Source organism: Neophocaena asiaeorientalis, unplaced genomic scaffold (genome assembly GCF_003031525.2).
Source record: "Neophocaena asiaeorientalis asiaeorientalis breed wild unplaced genomic scaffold, Neophocaena_asiaeorientalis_V1.1 scaffold403, whole genome shotgun sequence".
NCBI lineage: Eukaryota > Metazoa > Chordata > Mammalia > Artiodactyla > Phocoenidae > Neophocaena > Neophocaena asiaeorientalis.
In genome coordinates this window covers 71,849-86,850 of record NW_020171984.1, presented here as the reverse complement: position 1 = coordinate 86,850, position 15,002 = coordinate 71,849, and the positions used below count along the sequence as shown (strand labels likewise).

The window sequence follows — 15,002 nt, the reverse complement described above, 5'->3', positions numbered from 1 at the left end:
AAAAAAAAGGGTTATTTTAGGGTAAGTTAATAAAATTGTCTCACAAAAAGAGAAAACCTGAATCGACCAACAAGTATGGAATAATTTGAAAACATTTTAACCCTAAAAATGATACCAGCTCAGCACTTTATGGAAGAGCTTTTACTACATCGTTTTATTGTGAGATCATTCTCTTACATTATGATCAGAGAATGAGAACAGAGAAAAAATGATGGAAATCTTCCAAACTATTCTTTGATGATAGTGTAACCTTTAATTTCAAAATCAGACAAAAATAGTACAAACAATGAAAACCGGAAACCAGACTTGTGAGCTTAAATGCAAAAATCCTAAGTGAAATCTAGGAATCTATTGTAAAAGAGTAACATATCATGACCAAGCAGGTTTTTCCTAAGCATTCAGGGATGATTAATTATTATCTCAATGTAATAATCTACCTTAACTTTAGCTACATCCCACAAACTTTGAAATACTGTGTTTTTATTACTGGTCAGTTAAAAATAATTTTGAGTTTTGATTTTTACTTGTGCATTATTTAGAACTGTGTTAACTTCCAAATATTTGGGCTTTTCAAGTTTAACTTTATAATGGTAAAAAAAACACAGTCTGTGAGAACTCAGACTTTTGAATTTTATTGTTTGATGGCCCAGACCAGAGTCTGTCTTAGTCTGTTCAGACTGCTATAACAAAATACCATCAGCTGGGTACCTTATAAACCGATATTTACTTCTCACAGCTCTAGAGGCTGCAAAGTCCAAGATCAAGTCTTCAGCAAGGCCCCATTCTGGTGAAGGCCCTCTTCCTGGTTCACAGCCAGTGCCTTCTCACTGTGTCCTCACATGATGGAAGGGGGCTAGGAAGCTCTCTAGGGTATCTCTTTATAAGAGCACTAATCTCATTAATGAGGATTCCACCATTATGACTTAAGCACCTTCAAAAGGCTCCAAGTTCCATCACCATTATATTGGGCTTCAACATATGAATATGTGAGACCACAGAGTGGTCTATCTCAGTGAATGTTTCCTGTGCACTTGAAAAGATGTGTATTCTGCAGTTATTGGGTGAAGTGTTCTATAAATGTCAATTAAGTCAAAGTCATTGGTGGTGGCGTTCAAGTCTTGTACCTGACTTTTTGCCTAGCTGTTCTATCAGTTACTGAAAGAGGGGAGTTAAAATCTTCAACTCTTGTTGTGGATATGCCCATCTTCCCTTTCATTTCTGTTAGTTTTTGCTTTATATATTTTGAAGTTCAATTATTCGGAGCATAGACATTTATCATTGTTATAGCTTTCTGACAGATTAATCCTTTTTCCACTATTAAATGCTCTGCTTTAATTCTGGAAATACTGAAGTGTGGATACTCCAGCCTTCATATGTTTAGAGTTTGTATGATATATCTTTCCTATCCATTTGCTTTCAACTCCCTGTGCGGTTTTATAAAACTATGGATTTATTGAAGTATAACTGACATACAATAAATAAACTGCACGTAAAGTATGTAATTTCATGTTTTGATATATGCATAAACACACAAAACCACCACAATCAAGATAATGAACATATCACCTCCAAAGTTTCTTCATGTCCCTACTAATCCTTCCCTCTTCCCTGTCCCCCATCTTCTTCAAGCATTAACCTGCTATCACTATAGTTTATTTTGCATTTCCTAGAATTCTGTATACATTGAACCATTTTCATATAAACAAAAGCAGATTTCTTGAGCCAAAAAGACAAGAAGCCAACAGTTACTGAGGTCCATAGGAAGGCTGGGTGCTACCTCCAGAATGTCCCCCACGTAATGGGCTTGATGCAGCCTAGGCCCCAGGTCTCAGCTATCCAGTGAGAATCTGGGAGTAGTTTATATACAGTTTGGGGATTCACTCCCTCAGCATGGCCCTACCCCAGGATTTCACCATGATTTCTGGACTTCTGTCCATTGACACTTCAGCTTTCAGCTTCCCTACAGGCAAAGAGCCAGGGTAATGTAAACCCTGCCCTGGGCTGTTCAAGGGTAGACTTCCCTCCAAGTTCTACCTGCTTTTGTTTGTCTCCAGAGCCTTCAAATAATTTTTTTGAATTTTCCCCATATTTTGTAATTATTATCTGTGGGAGGGTTTTGGTTCAATCAAGCTACTATGTCAATTACCAGAAGTCACTGCCATCTGAACATTTGATTCACGGGTATACCTCAGAGATATAGCAGACTTGGTTCCAGACCACAGCAATAAAGTGAATATTGCAATAAAGTGAGTCACACAAATTTTTTAGCTTCCCAGTGCATATAAAAGTTACGTTTACTATACCATAGTCTATCAAATGTGCAGTAGCATTATGTTTTTTTAAAAAAACAATGTCCATACCTACATTAAAACATGTTTTAGGGACTTCCCTGGTGGGGCAGTGGTTAAGAATCCACCTGCCAGTGTAGGGGACACGGGTTCAATCCCTGGTCCAGGATGATCCTACATGCCATGGAGCAACTAAGCCCGTGCGCCACAGCTACTGTAGCCCACTCTGTAGACCCACGAGCCACAACTACTGAAGCCCATGTGCCATGACTACTGAAGCCCATGCGCCTAGAGTCCGTGCTCTGCAACAAGAGAAGCCACCGCAATAAGCCCACGCACTGCCATGAAGAGCAGCAACTAGAGAAAGCTCGTGTGCAGCAACAAAGGCCCAATGCAGCCAAAAATTAATTAATTAAAAAAATATAGCAAAGATGTCAATTCTAAAAAAAAATATTGCTAAAAAATGCTAACCATCATCTGAGCCTTCAACAAGTCATAATCTTTTTGCTGGTGGAGGGTCTTGCGTTGGTGGCTGCTGACTGATCAGGGTGGTGGACGCTGAAGGCTGGGGTGGCCGTGGCCATTTCTTAAAATAAGACAACAATGAAGTCTGCCACATCGATTGACTGTTCCTTTCATGAACAATTTCTCTGTAGCATGCAATGCTGTTTGAGAGCATTTTATCCACAGTAGAACTTTTTTCAAAATTGGAATCATTCCTATCAAACCCTGCTGCTGCTTTATCAACTAAGCAACATTCTAAATCTTTTGTTGTCATTTCAACAATCTTCAGAGTCTTCACCACAAATAGACCCTACCTCAAAGAAGCATTTTCTTTGCTCATTCATAAGAAGTAACTCCTCATCTGTTAAAGTTTTATCATGAGATTGCAACAATTCAATCATATCTTCAGGCTCCAGTTCTAATTCTAGTTCTCTTGCTGTTTATAACACATCTGCAGTTACTTCCTCCACTAAAGTCTTTAACCCCTGAAACTCATCATGAGGGTTAGAATCAAGTTCTTCCAAACCCCTGTTAATGTTGATATTTTGAGCTCTTCCCATGAATCACAAATGTTCTTAATGGCACCTAGAATGGTGAATCCTTTCCAGAAGGTCTGCAATTTACTTTACCCATATCTATCAGAGGAATTTCTATGGCAGCTATAGCCTTATGAAATGTACTTCTTAATAAGACTTGAAAGTCAAAATGACTCCTTGATCCATGGGCTGCAGGATAGATATTGTGTTAGCAGGCATAAAAACAATATGTATCTCATTATACATCTCCACTAGAGCTCTTGGGTGACCAGGTACATTGTCAATGAGCAGTAATATTTTGAAAGAAATCATTTTTTCTGAGCTGTAGTTCTCAACAGTGGGCTTAAGATATTCAGTAGACCATGTTGTCAATAGACGTGCTGTCATGCAGGCTTTGTTGTTTTGTTTATAGAGCATAGGCAAAGTTGGTTTAGCAAAATTCTTATCGGCCCTAGGATTTTCAGAATGGTAAATAAGCATTGGGTTCAACCTAAAGTCACCAGCTGCATTAGCCCCCAGCAAGAACATCAGCCTGTCCTTTGAAGCTTTGAAGCCAGGAATTGACTTCTCCTCTCTAGCGTAAAAGTCCTAGATGGCAACTTCTTCCAATATAAGGCGGTTTCCTCTACACTGACTCATTTGTTGTTTAGTGTAGCCACCTTCACTATCTGAGCTAGGTCTCCCGGATGAGATGCGGCAGCTTCCGCATCAGCACTTGCTGCCGTGCCTTGCTCTTTGAAGTTATGAAGATGACTTATTCTCTTAAATCTCATGAACCAACCTCTGCTAGTTTCAACATTTTCTTCTGCAGCTTCCTCGCCTCTCTCAGCCTTCACAGAATTTAAGAGAGTTAGGACCTTGCTCGGGTTTAGTTGGCTTAAGGAAATGTTGTGGCAAATGTTGTGATCTGATCTTCTATCCAGACCACTAAAACCATCTCCATATCAGCAATAAGGCTGTTTTGTTCACATGTTCACTGGAGTAGCACTTTTAATTTCCTTCAAGAAAGTATCTCTTGGAGGAGGAGGAGACAAGATGGCGGAGTAGAAGGACATGAGCTCACTTCTTATGGAAACATCAAAATCCCAACTGACTGCTGAACAACAATCAGCAAAACAAAAAACAAACAAAAACACTGCAGCCTACCAGAAAAGATACCCTACATCCAAAAACAAAGGAGTCACAGGGACTTCCCTGGTGGTCCAGCAGTTGAGGACATGAGGCAGGGGAAGGGTAAGCTGGGACGAACTGAGAGAGTGGCATGGACATATATACACTACCAAACGTAAAATAGCTAGCTAGTGGGAAGCAGCTGCATAGCACAGGGAGATCGGCTCGGTGCTTTGTGACCACCTAGAGGGGTGGGATAGGGAGGGTGGGAGGGAGATGCAAGAGGGAGGAGATATGGGGATATATGTATATGTATAGCTGATTCACTTCGTTATAAAGCAGAAACTAACACACCATTGTAGAGCAATTATACTCCAATAAAGATGTTAAAAAAAAAAAGACTCTGTGCTCCCAATGAAGGGGGCTCAGGTTTGATCCCTGGTCAGGGAACTAGATCCTGCATGCCACAACTAAAAGATCCCACATGCTGCAACTAAAGATCCCGCACACAGAAACGAAGATCCCATGTGCCTCAATTAACACCCAGTACAGCCAAATAAACAAATAAATAAAAAATTTTTTAAAGAAAGAAGAAGCCAGGTCTTCCCTGGTGGCGCAGTGGTTGAGAGTCCGCCTGCCGATGCGGGGGACACAGGTTCGTGCCCCGGTCCGGGAAGATCCCACATGCCGCGGAGTGGCTGGGCCTGTGAGCCATGGCCACTGAGCCTGCGCGTCCAGAGCCTGTGCTCTGCAACGGGAGAGGCCGCAACAGTGAGAGGCCCGCGTACCACAAAAAAAAAAAAAGAAGAAGAAGCCACTAAATAGTAGGAGGAGCAAGACTGCAATAAAATGAAATCCCATACACCCTAGGTGGGCAGCCCACAAACAGGAAAATAATTATACCACAGAAGTTCTCCTATAGGAGTGAAAGTTCTGAGCACCACTTCAGGCTCGCCAGCCTGGGGGTCTGGCAATGGGAGGAGGAGCCCCCAGAGAGTCTGGCTTTGAAGATGAGTGGGGTTTGAGTGCAGGAATTCCACAGAACTGGGGGGAACAGAAACTCCACTCTTGGAGTGTGCACACAGGGTCTCACGTGTGCCAGGATCCAGGGAAAACAGCAGTGACATCGTAAGAGACTGGGCCAGATCTACTTGCTAGTATTGGAGGGTCTCCTGCAGAGGTGGTGGGGGGGGGTGGCTGTGGCTCACTGTGGGGACAAGGCCACTAGCAGCAGTAGTTCTGGGGAGTACTCATTGGGGTGAGCCCTCTTGGAGGCTGCCATTTTCTCACCAAGACCTGGCTCCCCCGCAACAGCCTGAAGCCTCCAGTGCTGGGATGCCTCAAGCCAAACAACCAACAGGGTGGGAACACAGCCCCACGCCTCAGCAGACAGGCTGCCTAAAGTCTTCTTGAGTACACAGCTGCCGGATAATGAACACACACCCAGACATGACCCTGCCCACCAGAGGGACCAGACCCAGCTCCACCCACCAGTGGGAAGCTACCAGTCCCTCCCACCAGGAAGCCTGCATAAGCCTCTTAGACAGCCTCATCCACCAGGGGGCAGACAGCAGAAGCTTGAAGAACTAAAACACTGCAGCCTGCGGAACAAATCTGCAATCACAAAAATGAGACAAAATGAGATGACAGAGGAATATGTCCCAGATAAAGGAACAAGATAAAACCCCAAAAGAACAACTAAGTGAAGTGGAGATAGGCAATTTATCTGAAAAAAAGAGTAATGATAGTGAAGATGATCCAAGATCTCAGAAAAAGAATGGAGGCACAGATCGAGTAGACATAAAAAATGTTTAACAAAGACCTAGAAGAACTAAAGAACAAACAAACAGAGATGAACAATACAATAACTGAAATGAATAATACACTAGAGGGAATCAATAGCAGAATAACAGAGGCAGAAGAACAGATAAGTGACCTGGAAAGCAGCATGGTGGAAATCACTGCCACAGAACAGAATAAAGAGAAAAGAATGAAAAGAAATGAGAACAGTCTAGGAGACCTCTGGGAAAACATGAAATGCACCAACATTTGCATTACAGGGGTCCCAGAAGGAGAAGAGAGAGAGAAACAGCCTGAGAAAATATTTGAACAGATAATAGCTGAAAACTTCCCTAACATGGGAAGGGAAACAGTCACCCAAGTCCAGGAAGTGCAGAGAGTCCCAGGCAGGAGAAACCCAAGGAGGAACACACTGAGACAGATAGTAATCAAACTGACAAAAATTAAAGACAAAGAAAAAATATCAAAAGCAACAAGGGAAAAGCAACAAACAATATACAAGGGAACTCCCAAAAGGTTGTCAGGTGATTTCTCAGCAGAAACTCTGCAGGCCGGAAGGGAGTGGCACAATATACTTAAAGTGATGAAAGGGAAGAACCTACAACCAAGAATACTCTACCCAGCAGGGCTGTCATTCAGGTTCAACATAGAAATCAAAAGCTTTACAGACAAGCAAAAGCTAAGAGAATTCAGCACCACCATCCAGCTTTGCAACAAGTGCTAAAGGAACTTCTCTAGGTGGAAAAGAAAAGGCCACAACTAGAAACAAGAAAATTATGAATGAAAAGCTCACTGGTAAAGGCAAACATACAGTAAAGGTAGGAAATCATCTGCACACAAATATGATATCAAAATCAGCAACTGTGGGAAGAGGAGAACACAAATGCAGGATATCGGAAATGCATTTGAAATGAAAAGACTAGCAACTTAAAACAATCTATATTGTTTATATACAGACGTCTATATCAAAACCTCATGGGAACAGCAAACTGAAAATCTACAATAGATACACACAAAAAGGAAAAAGCAATCCAAACACAACACTAAAGTAAGTCATCGAATCACAAGAGAAGAGAATGAAAGAGGAAGGGAAGAAAAAAAACAAATCCAAAACAATTAACAAAATGACAAGAAGAACATACATATCGATAATTACCTTAAACGTAAATGGATTAAATGCTCTCAACCAAAAGACATAGACTGGCTGAATGGATACAAAAACAAGACCCGTACATATGCTGTTTATAAGAGACCTGCTTTAGATCAAGGGACACATACAGACTGAAAGTGAGGGGGTGGAAAAATGTATTCCATGCCAATGGAAATCAAAATAAACCTGGAGTAGGGCTTCCCTGGTGGCGCAGTGGTTGAGAGTCCGTCTGCTGATGCAGGGGACACGGGTTCATGCCCTGGTCCGGGAAGATCCCACATGCCGCAGAGCGGCTGGGCCCATGAGCCATGGCCGCTGAGCCTGTGCGTCCAGAGCCTGTGCTCCGCAACGGGAGAGGCCACAACAGTGAGAGGCCCGCGTACCGCAAAAAACAAAAACCAAAACAAAATAAACCTGGAGTAGCAATTCTCATATCAGACAAAATAGACTTTAAAATAAAGACTGTTACAAGAGACGAAAAGGACACTACATAATGATCAAGAAATCAATCCAGGAAGATATAACAATTGGAAATATATATGCACCCAACATAGGAGCACCTCAATTTATAAGGCAAATACTAATAATCATAAAAGGAGAAATCAACAGTAACAATATATATAATAGTGGAGGGCTCTAACACCCTACTTTCGTCAATGGACAGATGATCCAGGCAGAAAATCAATAAGGAAACACAAGCCTTAAATGACACATTAGACCAGATGGACTAAATTGATATTTATAGAGCGTTCCATCCAAAAACAGCAGAATACATGTTCTTCTCAGGTGCACATGGAATATTCTCCAGGATTGATCACAAGCTGGGCCACAAAGTGAGCTTCGGTAAATTTAAGAAAATTGAAGTCATATCAATCATCTTTTCCCGACCACAACGCTATAATATTAGAAATCAACTACATGAAAAAACTGTAAAGAAACTGAGTCTTAGCCTAGGAAGCTTTACTTGTTCGCTTCCGATACTAAACCTATTAAATATTTTTTAAGGATAAAAGGAATCTTTAATAAAATCATTATAAGGCTCAAACAGAAATTTAGAGTTCAGAGAGAAAACTACCATGTATGGCAATAAAGCTGAAAGAATTTTTAGCAACAGAAACATAACTGTAGTGCCAGAAAAAGAGTTCAAAAGCTTTTTTCATGAAATGATCAGATACGGGCAAATAGATTTATGTACCAAGAGGTTCATCAAGGTATTTTGTATAATTGCAAAATCACTGGAAACAATCTAACTTTTTAAAACTAGGGGAGGGGGAGGTGGTGGCGGTGACGCGATTCTTTCCACGTTGGAGGGGCCGGGCTGATGCCGGAGTCGCCGCGGCTGCCACGTGACATGGCACAGCTAAAGATTTAGCACCAGAGCCAGAGCTGCCCCGCCAGTCGTCGAGCAGGTCATCACCCGCTAATTCCTGTCCCGGAGGGCAGCTCCAGCCTGCACAGTGGTTAGTGAGCTGTCCCTGCCAACCTCATCTCCTCTTTTCTCCCTGAGTTTGCCAGGAGCATGAAAGAAGGCCCAGGGACGCCCTAAACCCCTTCTGCTCCTGCCCATTGCAAGTGCCACTACCACCATGGGCCTCACCTTCTTCTCCCTCTTCTCGCATCTCTTCGGCAGGAAGCAGATGTGTATTTTGATGGTTGGATTGGATGCTGCTGGCAGGACGACCATTCTGTATAAACTGAAGTTAGGAGAGATAGTCACCACCATTCCTACCACTGGTTTTAATGTGGAAACAGTAGAATATGAGAACGTTTGTTTCACAGTATGGGATGTTGATGGTCAATATAAATAAAATTAGGCCTCTCTGGAGGCATTACTTCCAAAATACCCAGGGTCTTATTTTTGTGGTAGATAGCAATGATCGTGAAAGAATTCAGAAAGGAGCAGAAGAGCTGCAGAAAATGCTTCAGAAAGATGAGTTGCGAGATGCAGCGTTGCTGCTTTTTGCAAACAAACAGGATTTGCCAAATGCTACGGCCATTAGGGAAATGACGGATAAATTAGGTCTTCAGTCTCTTCGTAACAGAACATGGTATGTTCAAGCCGCTTGTGCTACACAAGGAACCGGTCTGCATGAGGGACTTGACTGTCAAATGAGCTTTCAAAACGTTAAATGAAACTAGATATCTAACCAAGGACACGTTTGATAGAACTGGTCTAGGCTTGTTACAACAAAATTAGTTTGCATCTTGGTTATTAAACAGTATCTGGGACTGGTTTGGGCAGAATATTACAGCATTTAAACGTATTTTGTTGCCAGCTATTGTTTACCAAGTATAATGTTGCCATTTAGCAATATGCTTGGTTTTAAAGAGATTCTCCTTAACTTGGGGGGAAAATGGTGTCCTCTTTTAATTTTACTTCCCTTAGGCCTAAACGACTGGACATAGCTAATGTGACACCTTTAAATCAATCCATTTTGAATGTGTTTCTGAACCCACAGTAAATAATGTTTTAAAGTTGTCCCCTTGCTATTTTATTGATACCTTTATCATTCCTGGGACAGTCTGCTGATTTAAAAAATGTAGCATTCCATGTATATTTATTTTTCTCCCTTGCCAAAAAGATTTTTTAATACTGCTTGTACCAGCCAGGGAAATGCTCCAAAACACTGTCCAGATCTTTTGCACTGAGGAATTTATATTTCCCCCCCATTATTGACCCCTGGCTTCCATCAGCCAAGCTTACCTTGGTGTGGTTTGGATTTGATAGCTAATTAATTCCGTGCTAGTTGCAAAGAGTTCATATTGAGATGATTTTTAGTACTCAGCAGGTTGTCTTCCTTTACGTTGGATCTTTCTGATGTTGCATGTTGCTTTGGGTATCTGCCGGACTCTTTGCTCAGTATATGATAGCTCTGCTGCGTGTTTTATTGTTTATTGGTGAACATGTCTCCATTAAGGGTTTTTGGAAAAGTCATCAAACTCAATGAATAAGTTTTCTCCATAACCCATTTGGAATTCTTCCTAATAAAATGATAAAACATGAAAAATAATTAATTAATTAATTAAAAAAAATAAAACTAGGGGATTTGTTAAGTAAAATAGAAATTATTATATGGCCATTAAAAACTATATTTTGAAACCTACTTAGTTATGTGGGAGAATGTTAATAACATCATTAAAAAGTGGTTTCTAAGGAGCAAATATGGTATACTTTTTAATAACAGATTTATTGAGATATAATTCATATATCATGCAATTCACGTATTTAAAGTGTACAATTCAATGGTTTTCAGTACATTTAGAATTGAATAACCATGACATCAACCAATTTAGAACGTTTTCATCACCTCTAAAAGAAATCTTACATCTACTAGTAGTCATTTTGTATGATAGTTTTTATTAAAAGTATACAGTTGTGGCATATCCACAAAATGGAATATTATTTGGCAATTTAAAAAAAGTATGACACATGCTACGACATGGATGAAGCTTGAAAACATGCTAAATGAATTAATCCAGTCACAAAAGACCATATATTGTACAATTCCATTTATATGAAATGGCCAGAACAGGTAAACAGAGAGAGAGGGAAAGTAGATTAGTGGCTGTCCAGGACTGAGGGTGGTGGTTATGAGCAAATGGAGGGGTACTCACTAATTGGGGTTTCTTTTTTGGAGTCATGAAAATGTTCTAAAATTGGTTGTGGTGATTTTCATAATCTTGTGAATATACTAAAAAACCACTGAATTGTACACATTAATGGATTAATTGCATGATGTGAGAAATGTCTCTCAATAAGCTGCTTTAAAAAGTACATAGGTTTATAGAGAAAAAATCTGGAAAGATATTAAAAAGGTTAATATTATTTTCATGCAAAAGAATTAGATGATTTGTTTTACTTATTTTCTAATTTTTCTGTAGTAATCACATATTAGTTGCATATTAAACAATTATTTTTAAAAAGAAGAGAAAAGAAAGTACTCTATGCATTCACAACTTGGCTAACTGTTTGGTGCAACCATTTGCTTTCAGCCTATCTTGGATTTTGACATGCCTTCCTCACTAAGCGTAATCATTTCTAGCTTTTGGCTTAAAGTGAGAGACATGCAACTCTTTCTTTCACTTGAACACTTAGAGGCCATTGCAGGTTATTAATTGGCCAATTTCAATATTGTTTTGCCTAAGGGAATAGAGAGGCCTGAGGAGAGGGACGGAGATGACGGAACAGCTGATAAGTCGAGCAGTCAGAACACACACAACATTTATTGATTAAGTTCACTGTCTTATATGGGAGTGGTTTGTGGCACTGCAAAACAATTAAAATAGTAATATCAAAGATCGCTGATCACAGGTTACCATAACAAATATAATTCATCTTTTTAATAACTGCATAATAAATAATCCATAGTAAAGAGGTACTATAGTTTAGTCAAACATTCTATTGATTGGCATTCAAGTAGCTTTCAGTTGTTAATTAATTGTGTATGTATTTATGCCCCTAGAAACCTACCTGTGGAAAATATCTGTGTTTGTTTGTGTGTTTGTGTATGCTTTATTTCCACAAGATATATCCCCCAAAATGAAATTTCAAAGAACAGATGTATTTTTCATCTTAATATCTATTTCCAGGCTTTTCTTCCCAAAGAATGGAGCAATCCATACTCCCATCAGGAGCATCTGAGGCCCTGCTCTGAAGTATTATGGTTATTGGCTAAATGAAAAAGAATATCGCTTTGCTGTTTTCCATTTCATTTTCCGTGATCACCAGTGAGGCTGGGAATCTTTTCAAACTGTCTTTAGTCATTGGATTTCCTCCAATGTACATTGTTATTCATACCCTTCACCTGCTTTTTCCACTGGACCTTCTCCTTATCAATTTTTATAAACTCTGCATATTTTTAAGGAGGAGGAATAAAAACACTGGTAAACAAGGATCTTATAATTTTGAAAAATAATATTTCTTCCAAAAGGCCAAGCCTTAAGCAATAGAGAGATTTCTACTTCCTTCTGGACCTCTGCTCCTGATAATTCATTTTTTATAATTCCAGTGCTTAGAGTCTGTTTTGATTATCTTTTGGTTTTGCTACTTCTCACCATGGTACCAGTTATCATGCTTAAAAAATTAACTAACTTGAGGCCTTAGATGACAACACTGTCCTCCACAGAGGATCTGCATTTGCTTCTGTTAAGCACCTGGAAGTATTATCAGTTTAGAATTATCTCCACCAAATTCAAGGTTTGAGGTCCCCCCCCAGACCACCCAGCAGTACAAACCTAGGCTGAAATTTAGTAGAGTTACTTCATGTTGCCACTTAATCTAGGGCCATAGCACTTTGGGATACAAATGTATTTAGACTCTAGTACAGGTGTTGAATTTGATTTTTGAGCCCATTACTTACAAGGCTGTCAAAACTGTCAGGATGAAAGATTAAGTTTGCTGTGATCATGGGCTCAATTGTCTTTTTTTTTTGTTTTTTTACTGTGATGAAATACACATAACATAAAATTTACCATATTAACTATTTTTAAGTGCACAGTTCAGTGGTGTTAAGTACGTTCATATTGTTGCGCTACCATCACCATGACCCGTCTCCAGAACTCTTTTCATCTTGCAAGACTGCAATTCTGTCCTAATTAAACAATAACTCCCCATTCCACCCTCCCCCTAGCTACTGGCAACCACCCTTCTACTTTCTGTCTCTATGATTTTGTCTACTCTAAGTACTTCATATAAGTAGAACCATACATTATTTGGCTTTCTGTGATTGGCTTATTTCACTTAGCATAATGTCCTCAAGTTGCATCCATTTTGTAGTATATGTCAGAATTTTCTTCCTTTTTAAGGTTGACTACTATTGCCTTGAATGCATATACCACATTTTGCTTATCCATTCATACATCACTGGACACCTAGCTGGTTTCGACCTCTTGAGTTTTGTGAGTAACGTTGCTATAAACATGCGTGTACAAATATTTCTTCCAGACCCTCTTTCAATTATTTTGAGGAAAGTGGAATTGCTGGACTAAATGGTAAGTCTATGTTTAATTCTTTGAGGAACCACCATTCTCTTTTCCCCAGTGGTTGTACCATTTTACGTTCAATTCTCACCACCAGTGCACAGTTCCCATTTTTCCTCATCCTCACTGACACTTGTTATTTACCATTTTTTTGATAGCAGTCATTCTAATGGGTGTGAGGTGGTATCTCACTACAGTTTCAGTTTGCATTTGCTGAATAACTAGTGATGTTGAACATCTTTTCATGTGCTTATCAGCCATTTGTGTATCTTCCTTAGAGAAAAGCCTATTCAAGTCCTTTGCCCACTTTTTAATCAGGTTGTTTGTTCTCTTGTTTAGTTTCAGGAGTTCTATATATATTCATATTAATCTCTGATTAATATTTGATTTTCAAATATTTTCTCCCATTTTGTGAGTTTCCTTTTTACTTTGTTGATGTCTTTTGATGCATAAATTTTTAAAATTTTCATGAAATCCAATTGGTCTATTTTTATTTTTTTGTTGTTGTTGTCTGCGATTTTTTGGTGTCATATCCAATAAATCAAGGCCAGATCCAATGTCATGAAGCTTTTGCCCTATATTCTAAGAGTTGTATAGTTTTAGGTCTTATATTTAGGTCATGGATCCATTTTGAATTGCTATAGATTGAATTGTGTTCCCCCCAAATTCATATTTAAGCCCTAACCCCCAATGTGAGCGTATTTGGAGACGGATCTTTAAGAGGTAATTAAGGTTAAATGAGGTCATAAGGGTGGGTTCCTAATCCTACAGGATTAATGACCTTATAAGAAGAGGAAAAGAAATCAGAGTGCCCCCTCCACCCTCTCTCCATATGTACTGAGGAAAGGCCAGATGAGCACACAGCAAAAGACAGTCATCTGCAATGCAGGAGGAAGGCCTTCACCAGACACCAACTCTACTGGCACCTTAATCTTGGACTTCCCAGGCTCCAGAAGTGTGAGAAAATTAAATTTACATTGTTTAGCTACCCAGTCTGTAGAATTTTGTTACAGCAGCCCGAGCTCATACATGAGCTTATTTTTGTATATGGTGTGAGGGTCTAACATCATGTTTGCATGTGGATGTCCAGTTTTCTTAGCACCATTTCATGAAAAGCCTGTCCTTTCCCCATTGAATACTCTTTGTCCCCTTGTAGAAAATCATTTGACTATTTATGTGAGGGTTACTTCCGGGCTCTCTATTCTTTTCGGGTAGTCTATATATGTAGGCCTTTTGCCAGTATTACACTGTTTTGACTACTATGGCTTAATACTAAGCTGTGAAATCAGGATGGCAAGTCCTCTAGCTTTGTTCTTTTTCAAGATAGTTTTGGATATTCAGTGTCCCTTGAGATTCTATATGTATTTCAGAATGGGTTTTTCCATTTGTGCAAAAACTGTCACTGGGATTTTGATAACGACTTCATTGAAATGGTAGATTTCTTTGGTAATACTGATAATCTTAACAATATTAAGATTTCCAATGAGAACATGGAATGTCTTTCCATTTGCTCATGCATTCTTTAATTTCTTTTAGCAGTGTTTTGTAGTTTTCATTGTACATGTCCTTCACCTCCTTGCTTCCTAAGTATTACTAAGTATTTTATTCTTTTTGATGCTAATGTAAATGGAATTG

The 15,002-nt window shown here is 39.5% G+C and overlaps 1 pseudogene; it reads left to right on the top strand.

Moving 5' to 3' along the window:
* The first annotated feature begins 8,974 nt into the window (after nt 1–8,974).
* Nucleotides 8,975–9,517, top strand: LOC112400990 (ADP-ribosylation factor 4 pseudogene; annotated as a pseudogene).
* Nucleotides 9,518–15,002: the final 5,485 nt, after the last annotated feature.